The sequence below is a fragment of the Eleginops maclovinus genome, chromosome 2, assembly GCF_036324505.1.
Source record: "Eleginops maclovinus isolate JMC-PN-2008 ecotype Puerto Natales chromosome 2, JC_Emac_rtc_rv5, whole genome shotgun sequence".
NCBI classification, from domain to species: domain Eukaryota; kingdom Metazoa; phylum Chordata; class Actinopteri; order Perciformes; family Eleginopidae; genus Eleginops; species Eleginops maclovinus.
Genome location: NC_086350.1, coordinates 9698668 through 9712676, shown reverse-complemented (window position 1 = coordinate 9712676; position 14009 = coordinate 9698668).

Below are 14009 nucleotides of genomic sequence, written 5' to 3'. Positions count from 1 at the left end.
ATTTCTTAAGGAAAACTGTGTGTTTTTGTTCAGCTTCCCCAAAATGGCTTTCCCAAAAACAACCATCAAACAAATGCTGCGCCTTCAGAAGGCAGCATTCAAAGCAGGAACACATCACTCCTGTTCTTAAAAGAAATGTATTTTCATTTGGGTTTCATTTTCACAGTTCTCTGTGTCATTTCTGAAGTAGTAAGGAAATTGTACCCACTAAATGGCTGAAATCTGGATCCAACTTGGGAAGAAAGACAAGCAGACAATCAAGTTGTAAACAAACGATGAGTTTTTCCAGATTTTCAAACCACTTTATTGGAGAGAACAATGTGTGTACAGCAGAGACTGTGATGGATGGTCATAACAGTTTGGGATAAAGTTGTTACAGTTCTCCTTTGTTTTCTCTTTTACATTTTTAGACCAAGTTTGGCAAACAAAAGAGATTGTTTAAAACATCTGACTTCTTTTTAGAAATATCACAGTGTTCCCAGACCTCTGGTGAGCAAAATGTTCTCCTTCTGGATCCGGTTAAAACTATGGTAGCATTATTCTTAATGTGATTAAATTGTCTAATGCTCTTTTCCATTTCAAACTTCATTGCAGCGGTCCACCGTTCTGGAAATGACGTGACAAATCAGTTTGAAAACTGTAATTTCCTGATAAAGCTTTCATTTTTTCCATTAAATTCATATCCATTGTCAACTCTGGACAACTTGCCTGACATTCAACACTGCTTTGTACTGTCTGCCCATTAGAGGTGATGTTATTTGTTCAGACTGCAACCCCAAAACATCCCCCACCCCCATCTGAGTGGGAGGGAGACAGAGACACCCCATGTAGAGGCAAAATAGACAAGGGTGTGGACGAAGACTGACCAGCCTGTGGTGACAGCAGGACGTTCCCACACACACACACACACACACACGCACACACACACACCCACACAATGATAGCCCCCAAAACAGCAGGAACCCCAGGAAAGGAGGGTTTGGGGGTCTCAGCTGTGCCTAAGGACAGTGAGACAGCAAAAACCAGGACAGGAACACACACGCACACACACACACACACACACACACACACACACACACACACACACACACACACACACACACACACACACACACACACACACACACACACACACACACACACACACACACACACACACACACACTCAATGTCATTAATAAAGGTCGTCAATTAGATCTGACCTAGAAAGCCTGTCTACACGAAGGGTTCACAAATGGCTGAAACAGAGCTCAAAACACTCCAAATCCCTCCATTCAGCTCACTCTCTAAAAGCGTGGATTAACTCACACACACACACACACACACACACACACACACACACACACACACACACACACACACACACACACACACACTCACACACACACACACACACACATATAAACAGATACATGCAGACAGAGAAATGGCCCTTTAAATAACCTCTTCAGCTCCAAGACTGATTTACAGATGCAGTGACATGCAGAGAGGGCCACATAAAACCTGCACGTAGCAAGACAAAAAAAAAACAGACTCAGGAGGAGGAGGAGTGCCAACACTGAAATTAGCCAACTAATTTACAGCCTCTCAAATTGCCTTCTGTGAAGTTGTCAGCGGAGTAGACAATTAGTTCCACCATGTCAGTAACTTGTTTCTGTGACTGTGCAGGTACAGCATGCTGCGAGGAAGCTGGTAAAGAACACCAACCTGCAGGGAGTGATATGGACACCCATTCCCTTTTTATCTCTGTGTGTTTCTTTCCTTCACTGAGGGTACAGGGAGCAACTGAGTCGTCAGGGGTCATGTCTGAGTGCATTAGCAGAGGAGGAGGAGGAGACGGCTGTGGAGGCAGGAGGTTGTTGTGAAGGTGAAGAGGGTGGAAGTTGTCTCCCTAGGCCTGGCATGTGCTCTCAGTTAGCGGGCAAGGACATGCCAGGGGCAAGCAGTGGCGTCCTGGCTCCGCTCCCTGAACTCAGACTTTCAGCTTTCATTCACAGTGTCGTCTTAAGAGCTTTTTCCTCCTCCATTGTTCCACAAGGCCTATCTAAAGGGTTTATGCCTCTGACTTGTGCTAAGCATTCGGGGTGACAGAGCCGGAGCTCATCACAAATCCTAAAACCCGCTGCAAATGCTTTTCTATTTCCTGGATGCTTTTTGTCTTTATTATTGTTTTTTCTCCCCCCAAAAGCCCCTCTCTTTTCCCCCTCCCCTTTGTCCCCTCCCTCACTCTCTGTTCCCTTCTTGTCCTAATGCCTCTATCTCCCCTCCACTCTCACTGTGACAGTGGAGTGCAGGCGTGCTCTAATCTAAGCCAGATGAGCTAGAAAAACACAGGCTTCCTCCGCCGGTTGCTTTCCCCATTAACCAAGGGGCCCATCATTTCTCTCTCCAATCACAGAGCAGACTTCTGAGGTTTACCAGCACGTCTGCATATGCACTACAGCAGACGAGCCAGTAAAACTCCTCTGAGTGATTTACAATGACACTCTATAGCTGCTGCCATGTTATATCTCCTCACCACAGACTATTGGGCAGTGGCTCGGAGCCAGACGTGTGGCACCTGTTGAGAATGCAGTATCAAAGCAGTTTAACATTATGCTCTCTCTCTCTTTGTTGATGAATTTGTATTCCCAGCATATTCCAGTCCGTGAAGGTACTTTTAGGATCATGTGGGTGCAGTGTTGCATGTAAACGTGGCTCCTGATCAGACCAGTCTGAGAGTCCAGTCGCCATCAGGGTTGGGCTGAGGCTCCGTCCTCTCTGTCACGGTGAGTTTGGGCTGAGGCTTTCATTTCGGATTGGCTGGCTCTCGCTCACTGCTGAGGCAGAAGGACATCAAGTCCCTCTGGGGACAGTTGCCGTCCCGCCCTGTCACTTCCACTCTCTTATCCACAGGCCCAAAAAGCACATGGCACAGAAGTCCAGACTGCAGTGAGGCAAAAAGGGAGGGCAAACAGAAAGAAAGAGGAAAAGATAAACTGAATATTTGGCAGGAGGCTGGAGATTCCTTGACTGAACACTTATCTGACTAACACTTCATTTTCTGGCGAGAGATGAGAAAATACCAGTCTCATGTTTGTACAGTAACTATAGAGCTATTACCAGCTTAGCTTAGCATAAAGGCTAGAAGCTAGCTTGGCCATTTCTAAAGACTACCTGCACCTTTAAAGCTCACTCATAACAAGTCATATAATATAATGCTTTATAGTACCTACAAAAACACAAGTGCAAAAATGACATTTATAAAGGGATTACAGTATGTGCCTATTTCTTGAAAGGGATAGTTAAGTGATTTAATTTTCAATGCATCTGCATCAAGAGGGGCCCAGTCCACATCAGCTTACAAGGCTGCAAACGTAAGAACCAGCAGCAATAACATAGACAAAAGAACAAACATAATACACCTCCATGCATATCAAACAATGTCTTAAGCAAACACGAGCAAATCCATCTCCTTAGACATTACAGCTATAAAACATGACAGACTGTGCCTGTAACACATCAAACATAAAGAGCCCTCCTACGCTGTTCACTTCATCAGGTTAGCTGTTTCCACCTGTGTTCAAACTAAGACAACCACATGATGTCTGTGTCTCTTTTTCGTTTACTGTTCCTTTTTAAATATGTGGTTTTTGCTGTTTTGAGAGTTTATCACTGGCAAATAGAACCAATATTAAAGTCTGACACAACTAGTGATTATATCTATTGTCCCATCAGTTAATCAATGAGTTGGTTTTTTTAACAACACAATTGTGAGGCAGTTTATTTGCCAGAAACAGAGCAAGGCTAGCCCCCCCCCCCCCCCCCCCTGCTTCCGGTCCACATGCTGAAGAAAATAACCAGTGGCGTTTTATCAACATGCTTAATAAACATAGATAGTTACAAGGTAGAGCTGCAATGTGAGAAAGAAATGTTGCTGACGGATCAGACACCTGATTTTGTGTGAACAAAGTGTTCATCACTCTCTTGGGTGGGTGAGAAGAATCCTGTTGCGGGCGATCATCCAACATTAGAGAAGCGAGAGGTGAACAGGCGGCTGTTGCTTCCACAATCATGCACTGCTCTCTGGTGTCTTGCACTGCATGCCAAATCAAGAGTTTTCAATGTAGGCTACTTTCTTCCTCACACTCTTTTTTCTTCCTTCCACCTTATGCCACACATTGTCATAAAAAAGGGGAAGATAGTGAGATTTCAATCAGCTGCAAGACTTGGGAAAAAAGGAACAACATATTTCCTCTAACAATTAATCATTTACCAAGTTCCTCCCCCGTGACTATTCATCTTTTACACGGCAAAACAATGCTAAGTTAATAACACTGGGAGGAGAGCAAGGTGCGGCAGGAGAACAGGCTCAGGATGGCACAATAACACACTCACTACGAGCTCCATATAAATCAAAATGACAAAGCCAATCTAGCGAAACATTCTCTCTTGCAGGCAGCAAACTGCTCGGCTTTATACAGGAGTACAAGCGGGGGAAATTATGAGTTGAATTAGAAAAATGAATTTAGGTGTAGCCTCAACCACTCCATCTCCCTTACCGGTTTCAGAGTTAAATCACATCCTGGTTGACAAGGATTCTCCCGAGAGATACAGGCTTTCACCTCTTGTGGGTGTGTCGTAAAGTCCTGTCAGATGAAATGGTGTAGGTCAGTAAAAGTCGAGTGAGTTCACTTATCCCTGCGGCTGCCTGTTGAGTATAAAACTAACCAGAGCCACAAGCTATGACCTCAAGAGAGTAGAGTATGTATATATATATACTGCTCACTTTCACTGTTCAATGCCGCCTCTAGATAAACTGACACAAGAACGAAGACAGACAAAATAAAGACAACTTTGGGGCTTGACGTAATGTAAACAGAACGTATTATGCCATGAAGCTGTGGGCTGCAGTTGTGCACAGTTTTGATTAGACTGTATTTGTTTGCATACTATTTACCCAGAGATAGCCTGCAGACAACTACAACTAGCATACCAAAGAAACCAAAGTTATAAGCAGTCCTTTTTTTTTTTAAAGGGCATTTCCTTCCTTGTTTATTGTTGACATTGGACACCAGATCTAATAATAAGGCTGGTTAAATCACTGAATTTGAAATAAGTGAATCGTGTCTCTCAGTTATTACTCTGAGAGGGCAAAGCCTCTTCCCTTGCTACCCTTTAGTTTGAATACATTTGATTCCAAGAATACAATCTTTGGATGCTGTTAAAGCTAACTGGGAAACGCATATATACATTGAGTGGTGGGATGGAAAGATGAGGTATGGGAAAATCAGGGTTAAGGACAGAATGGGTTAAGCTTCTGTCTCCATACAGACCCCAGGTGCATCATGTCCCACCCCAAGGCTATGAAACTCTCTGTGCAGGGGAGACCTTTAATAGCCTCGAGATGGAAGCTCACTATCCCCAGTAGCCAATAAAAGACAGTGTTCCTCCGTCCCATTCCCCCTCTGTCTGGTATGGTCTCATAAAAAAAGACTTTACTGGGTTCACATGACCTCTCCGTCCACTGCTGCAGTGATTGGCTGGATCCTCAGGTGCATGTTACTGATCAACTGTGGACTGTGAGGAAAGGGTGGATGGCAGCTGAGCTTATCCTGCTGTCAGTCTGAAGAGGGACGTTTCCTCTGTGATAGCAAACATCAGGTGAAATTAGGACATATTTAAATTCACAGCTGCAAACATCTTCATCTCATCGATTTAGCATTGTACTCCTATAAAAGCGTCAAACTCACAATGAGATAAACAAAAACAGATAAACACTTCAGCAACAGAATCAGATTTATGGTCTGTTTTACGCCACACATTCTTCTTCATGGTCAGAACTTGGTGTTAACATTACCCATAATGCCTCTAGACCGCTGACAGAGGACTTTCCTGCTTAAAAATGTGTGCTCTGCTTGCACTGAAATCAGCAACTAGTTTTTCATGATGTTACTCTTATACAGTCCAGTGTAACACCCAAGTATACATAAGCAAAAGCTGAGTTACCCAACTGGAAACAACAAATATTATATACTGTATTTGGAGTTGTAGTTCAGCTCTTTATTTTACCCAAGTGAGAGAGTATTGCAGAAGTAAATGCATTCAAATATCAGGCATATACAGTAAACACAATCACATTTAGCTCAAGTTCAAACAAATACAAAGACTGTCTTAATTTAACAAACCAACTTTCAATGGTTTGTTAAAAAAATTGCAATAGTATGCTCAGTGTGACCACAGAGTCTGCAGCAGTTGAGTCTGGTCAGAAGCTGTGGACACTCACAGGCAGGGGACTTCTCCCAGGATGCTTGTGGTGTGGCCTTGTTTATCCTCTGCTGGGGGAAGTTTAGTGTTGTGTAACCAGAGTTTAAACGCAGCCTCCTGGGATCCATCCCTCCACCTGACCTCTAGCGACCTCTCTCTTTTTGTCACGACGCTGATGCTGCAGCCGCTCAGCTACCATGGCTAAGGAAGAGGGTGGCCTGAGGGAAGCGATTAGCACCGGGCTGACTTTTCTTTGGACTGAAACAGGATCACCTACACACAGACACACTTTTGCTTAATAGGGCACTTTAGTCTGACTGCAAACACCTCCACCCCCCCTATCTGAAGTACAATCATAGTCTCAACATCCTTTTCAAAACCTCTATGTCGCCCCTTATTCTCCCCCTTTATCTCCCCCTTTAATATTTTGCATAGCACACCCACAGGCATTTCAACACATTTGTTTCTGTTTCTGCATTTGGCCAAAGTTTGACTCGCTCCAGCTTTGTTTTTAAGTGCTTTTCTGGTAATAAATAAATAAATAAATTAGGTCACACTTATCTGAGCAAAAGTACTTGCATAACAGTCACATCTCAAGCATTCTTTACTACGAAAAGGATATGCACACATATGTCCTTAAACTGGCAGGATTAAGAGTTTCTTTCTGGGGTCAACAGAGCTGAAAGCCTCAGATGTTCTTCCCATGAACTCATCCTTAAGCTTATTGAGGTAAAACATCTGGGCCCAGTACTTTCCCTGCACAGCTTTCCACTGAGCCCAGGGATGGATCCTTATATACAGTACACACACACACACACACACACACACACACACACACACACACACACACACACACACACACACACACACACACACACACACACACACACCGAAAAGCTCTGTTGAGTGACAGGACCTGACAGGATATGTTACACCGCTTAAAGGCAAAAAAAACCCAACAGCAGTGGCCCGTTAGTCATTACTCCTGTTAATGTGGGCCAGCTGCCTGCCTGTCACGTGGCACCCGTCTCCAAACCCCAAGGTGCTTTATCTGTGTGTGTGTGTGTGTGTGTGTGTGTGTGTGTGTGTGTGTGTGTGTGTGTGTGTGTGTGTGTGTGTGTGTGTGTGTGTGTGTGTGTGTGTGTGTGTGTGTGTTTGTGTGTGTGTGTGTGTCTTCTACCCTCAGGTAAAAAAGACAGTCGATCTGTGCAGAGCGTACAATGTGAAAAAGGCACGACTCCACAACTGTGATCATTACAGAGTTTGGTGGAAAGGACCAGGTCCCCTGCTGTTCTGGTCCAGTGTAAACATAATCCCCTCTGTGAAGAAGAGACAGAGCGACAGGAAGGGGAAGCATGAAAAATAGCTAAATATGAGACAAGGAAGACGACCAGGAGGAAGGGACGGCACAGACACACACAGCGGGGGGCATTCTGTTCTCCATATTAGGCTGTCAATGAATCTCATTAACATGGCTTCTCTAATCAGCTGCCGAGAATATTCCACTGAAGGCCATCCGCTCCCCACCTCTTTCTGGTTTTGATTACACTGATGCATAAATTGAGTGTTATTTCATTCCATTCTTATTAAAGGATCCTCATTTAAACTCACTGAGAAAGCTCCATCTGTTGTTCTCTGCTTCCATTACGTCCAGTGGTCTGTCCTTACATGTGAAACTCAGCAGGCTGCCATGTTAAGAGTATCCACCCTGGCCTCGTCACATCAGGAGAGGCTTGTTTTCCGCCATTCAGTCCCGCTCAATAAGCAACAGAAATAAATGGCCACTCAAGCTGAAAGCCAGTCTTTTCCGAATGACAGCTCAGTAGATAAATACAGCCACATTACTTCCAATCTCTGGTCACAGTGACACCAACAAATTTAAGGCTGCTTGAAGGTAGTAACAGTCATTTCTGAGATGCTGACAAGTGTCTACATGCTTTTACCTGTTCAGATTTGTCGATGCCACTTAATTGAATTGTGAACTATTTCACACTGTGTTGATCTTACAGGCGTGGATGAAAAGGAAAAAGATGGCAGGATGTTTGCATTAATGTAGAGCAGGTTTTTCCTTTCAAGGTCGTGGATGGACAAAGAGGTGTCAATGTCGGTCACACGTGTCATACGATGGGGCCCCCTAACAGGAAGCCGGCTGGTTGTTAAACAGGAAGGTCGGACCCCATGAAAGGATGGTACTTTTATTTGTCCTGTGTTTTTTCTTACTGGGAGCAGCTGGTATCTAACGCAAACAAACTCTGGGTATTTTCTAGAGACATCAAAACAGTAATATTAGATTGTCCTCTGAGAAATTTGCATGGCATAAGATGAAGCAGTTGGAGATTAGAGGTTGGAGTCGAAGAGTCATGCCAGAGACATTCCCAACACCACACATGCTCATTCGTTAATCATGATCAAGTGCTGCCAATATTGGGAAATCTGAATTCCAAAGGCTGTTTGGCATCAAATGGGACGAGCGCAGCCTCGTTGATCTCTCTCACATCTGACAGAGTGACTAATGGGGGATACTGAAGTTTCACTCCCCCAAACCTCAAAACCTAAACACTCCCTTTACGTCTTATGAAGCAGCATCCACTCTACATGCTACAGTTCTGACACACACATTTAGGTCAAGACTGATTTACTATCTGTCCTATAAGTCCTCTCCCTTTCTCGACACTCTCCAGCGGCTCGAGGCAACATTCCCATAGTCCTGTGGTCTCCGAGGGTGTGTTCCTGGCGCTGAACAGGCAGATAGCATAAATAAATCAAACACAGGCCCTCTGGAGAGTGGAGAAACTGACTGGAACGGGCAACAGGGAATAAGGAAGACATCTGCTGGAGGAGCGGGAGGTGAAAATGACATATATAAAGATATTATGATAGGACGCCGACTACTGGAGCCAGTCACACCAGCAATTCACGAGCTCGCCCCCATTATGAAGTGATGGCTTACATTAGGTGTTACTAAATATCTGCACCCAGTCCACTCGAGTACTGTACTTAACGGAAAATATACCAAACAGTATATAAACTAGTTAAAATTAACAGGGACAAGCTCCAGCAAATAAACGGCACTTTGACATTAATGGATTAATGTATGTTAATAGTAGAAATATAATTAGAATAACAGCAGTATGAAGCTAGACCCACAGGGACTTTGTTTGCATTATGAGTAGTTTTATTTTGGTGAATGATACTTAGCTATTTTTTCATGATTTCTATTTTCAATGTGTATTGAATTAACATTTCGTGGAGCTTTGATTGAGTAAATGATAGTGACCGACAGATGTTAGCTAACTGTAGGATAATATTAACAAAGTGAACCCAATTGACAAAGCTAAAGTACCACTGAGAGAGGGTTATGGTATGAGTAATATTACTAATGATAAAAATCAGGAACATTTGTTGCTAAAAATAACACAGCCTACTTCTTTTTTTAAAATAGATTACAATACAGTTATTAAAGCAACTCTATGTATCTATACATTCATGGTTTGACTCTTGTTACACACAAAATCTTAGCAAGGAGTTTACAGTAAACACATACCGGTACTTGTTAATGGACAGAAATACTGTAGCTGGTACATCCACATTATGATCATCTAAATCTGAGATAAAATGAAACTATGACCAGAAGGAGAGATCACATCTCTGTCAGCCAGCAAATGGGTCGACTCAGAGGGCGTATGTTGTGTGATGGCACATACTGCTAGCCATTTTGGAAAGGCTGTCGCATTTGGAGTCCACACACAAATGCAGCCATGAAAGATCAACCATGCTTCTGGTGGTTTAGTTAACACAGATCCTTTTACTAATTGTAAGTGGCTTTGAGGGGGTGAAACAGAAATGCACAAACCTACATCTGTTGTGGTCAGCTTGGCATAGAGTCAGTAAGACTCTCCGAAACAGTGGAGCTTAAAATTGAGAGAGAAAGGAGACACAAAAGGAGATAGATGGAACACCAAGTGAAGGGGAAAAAAAGCAAAGAAGAAGAAGCGAGAACAGCCATCCGCAACAAATGTGCTGTGAGGCTCTCGTCTCAGGGTGACAGGTGCATTATCATAGGTTAATGAGAAGCCTAGTGCTGCCTGTAGCTTCAATCAAGGGAGCGCTGCCTCAACTACCACCCCCATCAATCAGATCGGACACAAACTCCCACTCGAGCACACAGAGGTATACAGTATACACACAGCCTCACATATAAACACTCTCAGGTATTTAATTCAGAGCTCATTATAGCCTGTGCGGTTTAATGTTATGGCAGCAATTTGGTACAAAAGATTACAGTGTGATTATGAGGTATTTATGGGCACAAAGACAAATAATTAGCACCTCAAGCACAGCCCTAAGGTGTGATCAGGATAAGATGTTAACTACAGCTGTGATCTCTGTAGAAATACATAGTGTAGTATTCAGATCCCTATAGTATGTAAATGGTGAGGGCTCCTTCAATCAAACAATAACAAAAGACATACTTTGATGAGGTTGTAAAGTATCTTTAACCAAACCATTGTTTTCTCACATGAGAGTGTTTAGCATTAGTGTTTTCTTTGGTTCTTTGGTCAGGTTTGAAGTAAACAGGCAACTGACTGAAAAACATGAAGTCATATTTCCATGGACAATGTCAATGAAGAGACGCCACTTTCAATCAAATCAGATCAAGACATAACCACACAATTATAAGATAGCTCAGATTTGACATAATGTTGGAAGTTTTTTTTAAACTTCTGGGGCTGAAACTGATTATCTTTTACCTTATTGATTATGAATAGATTTATAGTTCAGTACAACAAATATCTATGACTCAAAACTGATGGCTGTCTTGTCAGTTTCATTTTACTATAAGTTATGACTAAGTAAAGCTGCAATTATTACCATTGAGAGGCTGGTTGTAGGGGTTTTGGTTTTTGGCTGATTAAATGTCTTCAAAAGTAAATCCACTATCAAATTGCCGATACATTTTCTGACGATCGACTAAATCCTCTCTTGCTCTAGGCTATTAACTTCATTTCTAAGTGTTGCTTTACCATGAATATTAATATAGATTAATATTTAAACTAGGGTTTCAGACACTGTGATAGAAGAAGTAAAACCACATACTAGCACAAACCTACATCAGTCAATCAAGCTAACCAACAGGTTGCTAACGTCTAGCATGCACTCGGCCAGGCTAACCAAACAAACTTCCACGGCTAACTCACCTTAGCATGCAACACAACTTCAGCCAGTCAGATTTTGCTAGTACTTGGCAGCATGCAGCGCAAATTGGACTGATGCATGTCCTGGCTGCACTTAGCTGCAAATGTAGATAATAAAAGATCAAATTAGTTGTTGTGCAGGACAGTATTATGTGTTTTTTTAGATTTTGGAAGTCTGCAACCTAAAGTTACCCACAACAACACCCGTCTCTGAGTCCCTAGAGACCTCATCTGAGCAAGCAGCACAAAAAAGATGTCTCTTCAAAAAATCACTAGCTTGTTAATTAGCACCAAATACTTTACAAAAGTCTCTGCTATTGCATCAAATGTCATAGGTATGGAGGTGCAATGTCAGGCCTAATTATCAATGGTGCATACAGTAGTAGCCTATGTGTAAAGGCAGATTAATCAAGATGGTTATACATCTGTTAATAAATGTATTCTACAAAGATGTTATTTGTTATGGTAAAATCTTGGTTTGCATAGGTACCACTGCGGTTACAAAAGTTGTGCGAGAAATATAATTTGGAGTGAGAAAATACAATAAGCAAAGAACAAGTTCCTTTGATTTGAATTTAAATACAGAGCTTGAGTCAAATACTTCTGCTGCGTATGTGGTGTTTCTGATATAACCTTGCTATTTTGTCTCTCAGTCCTCACTTGGCACAAAGAGTCTCTTTTAATGTCCATCTCCCTCTCTCTCACCCATCTCACCAGGCTGGAGTGTAAATTGTGTTTTCACATACTCATATTGCTGTTGTTCAACAGAGTATGGCAGTGAGGCTGCAGCAGAGTGATTTCAGAGGTTTTTACTTTCCGCAGGCTAAAGAGGCCACATGGAGAGGGAGCTTGCTCTTATCAGACTGGATTAGCCCACAAGAGGGAAAAAAGAGAGAGTTATAGAGAGGAAGCGAGAGAGAGGAAGGTGGGTCTGAGTGTGAGTCAGGGTTTCATTCTTCTCCGGTGCTGGAGCCTACAAGCCACTGGGCAGGAAATGAGGCGGAGGACACCCACTGACCTGCAGCCAATTGCCGCCTCTCCACCTATCATAGAAACAATTTAACCAGCTAATAGAAGTAGGCCGATCGTCTTTCCATTTCATACAGGGGCACTGTGACTCATAGGGCTCATTTCTAATTAGAGCTCCTCAGGATTAAAAGTAATCTGCACCAGACAGGGGATAGACCCTGCAGTAGTGATGTTATTGAACATATCTATCAGGTAGATATATGTGTGCCCACAATTTGTTTATGTATGATCCCAGAAAGGAATTTAAAAACAGGAAAGCCAGTGCATGTCTGTGCAGGAGGAAGGGACCAGGCAGAGGGGTTAGTCTGCAGGTGGAGATGGGGTCCATTGTGGGGTTGCTGAGGGGCATGTGGAGGTGCTGCCTGAACATGTTTATGACACAATGTGAACAGGATGCAGGGAGGAAGAGCACAGTGGGCAGTGAAGCAGCAGCAGAGAGACCCCCACCATCATATGTGTTGGTTGAGCACCAATGGAGCGGAGCGTTAACTAAAAACACACATTGATAGAGAGACAAATACTTACAGAGGGAACATCCTGGTAAACATACATCTCATTTGAATTCATGAGCTCTATCTGGTATATATTGCACGCATGCTCCACATTGAGAAAATACAATACTTGTTTTATCACACATTCTCAGGAGACGTGTTTTTCAAATCAACATATTGTTTTCACTCTGGGGTCACTTGGTGAACACGTGGACCTGACATCTTCCATTATTCATCCTCTTATTTCATTAGGTCTCAGAGGGATCATCATCCATCCCACACTTCCTCTGCCCTGAACCCACTGACTGACAGTCATGTGGAAAAAACAGATGAAGCTTTCCTTCCCGGTTGTGTTTGGAATGGACGCTCGGTGTGTGTGTGTGTGTGTGTGTGTGTGTGTGTGTGTGTGTGTATTATGTGATGACCCCAACAGCAGCAGCACTATCCTGCCTGTTATAGGCCCACTTACTTTTCCATTGCCTGCTTTCAAAGATATCATGTGCAACATTAACAAAGCTGCCAATTAATTTTCTTTCAATGGAACAATCACTAGGCCGACTGCTATAATTGATACAAATAACACACATCACAATTTCACAGAGGACCAAAGTGACATCTTTAGATTGCACCATTTTTCTACCAACAATCAAAAAGTGTAAATTATGTCACACACAAAAAGCAACAAATCCAATTTTTCAAGGGCTAGAAAGAAGAAAGAGCAAATAGTTGACATATTTACTTGGTGAATCCCTAAATGATGTATTGAATATCTATTGATAAAACACTAATGCAGTTAGACAATAGTTACCTCTTGGAGAAACAGAAATATATGAGCTATATTGAACATGAATTGTATAACATTTAACCATGTTTTTACCATTGTAAGTGTGCCTTACCTTTGACCCTTCAACAGGATGCAGGCAGTTTGGTGTTTTGATAAACCTCGTCTTTAGTAAAGTTATCTATCAGCCTGTTAAAAAGATCATTTTTAGTTCAAAACATTTCCATTTTAAATATGAGTAAAAGAATGAGATGTTTGGTTCTTGAA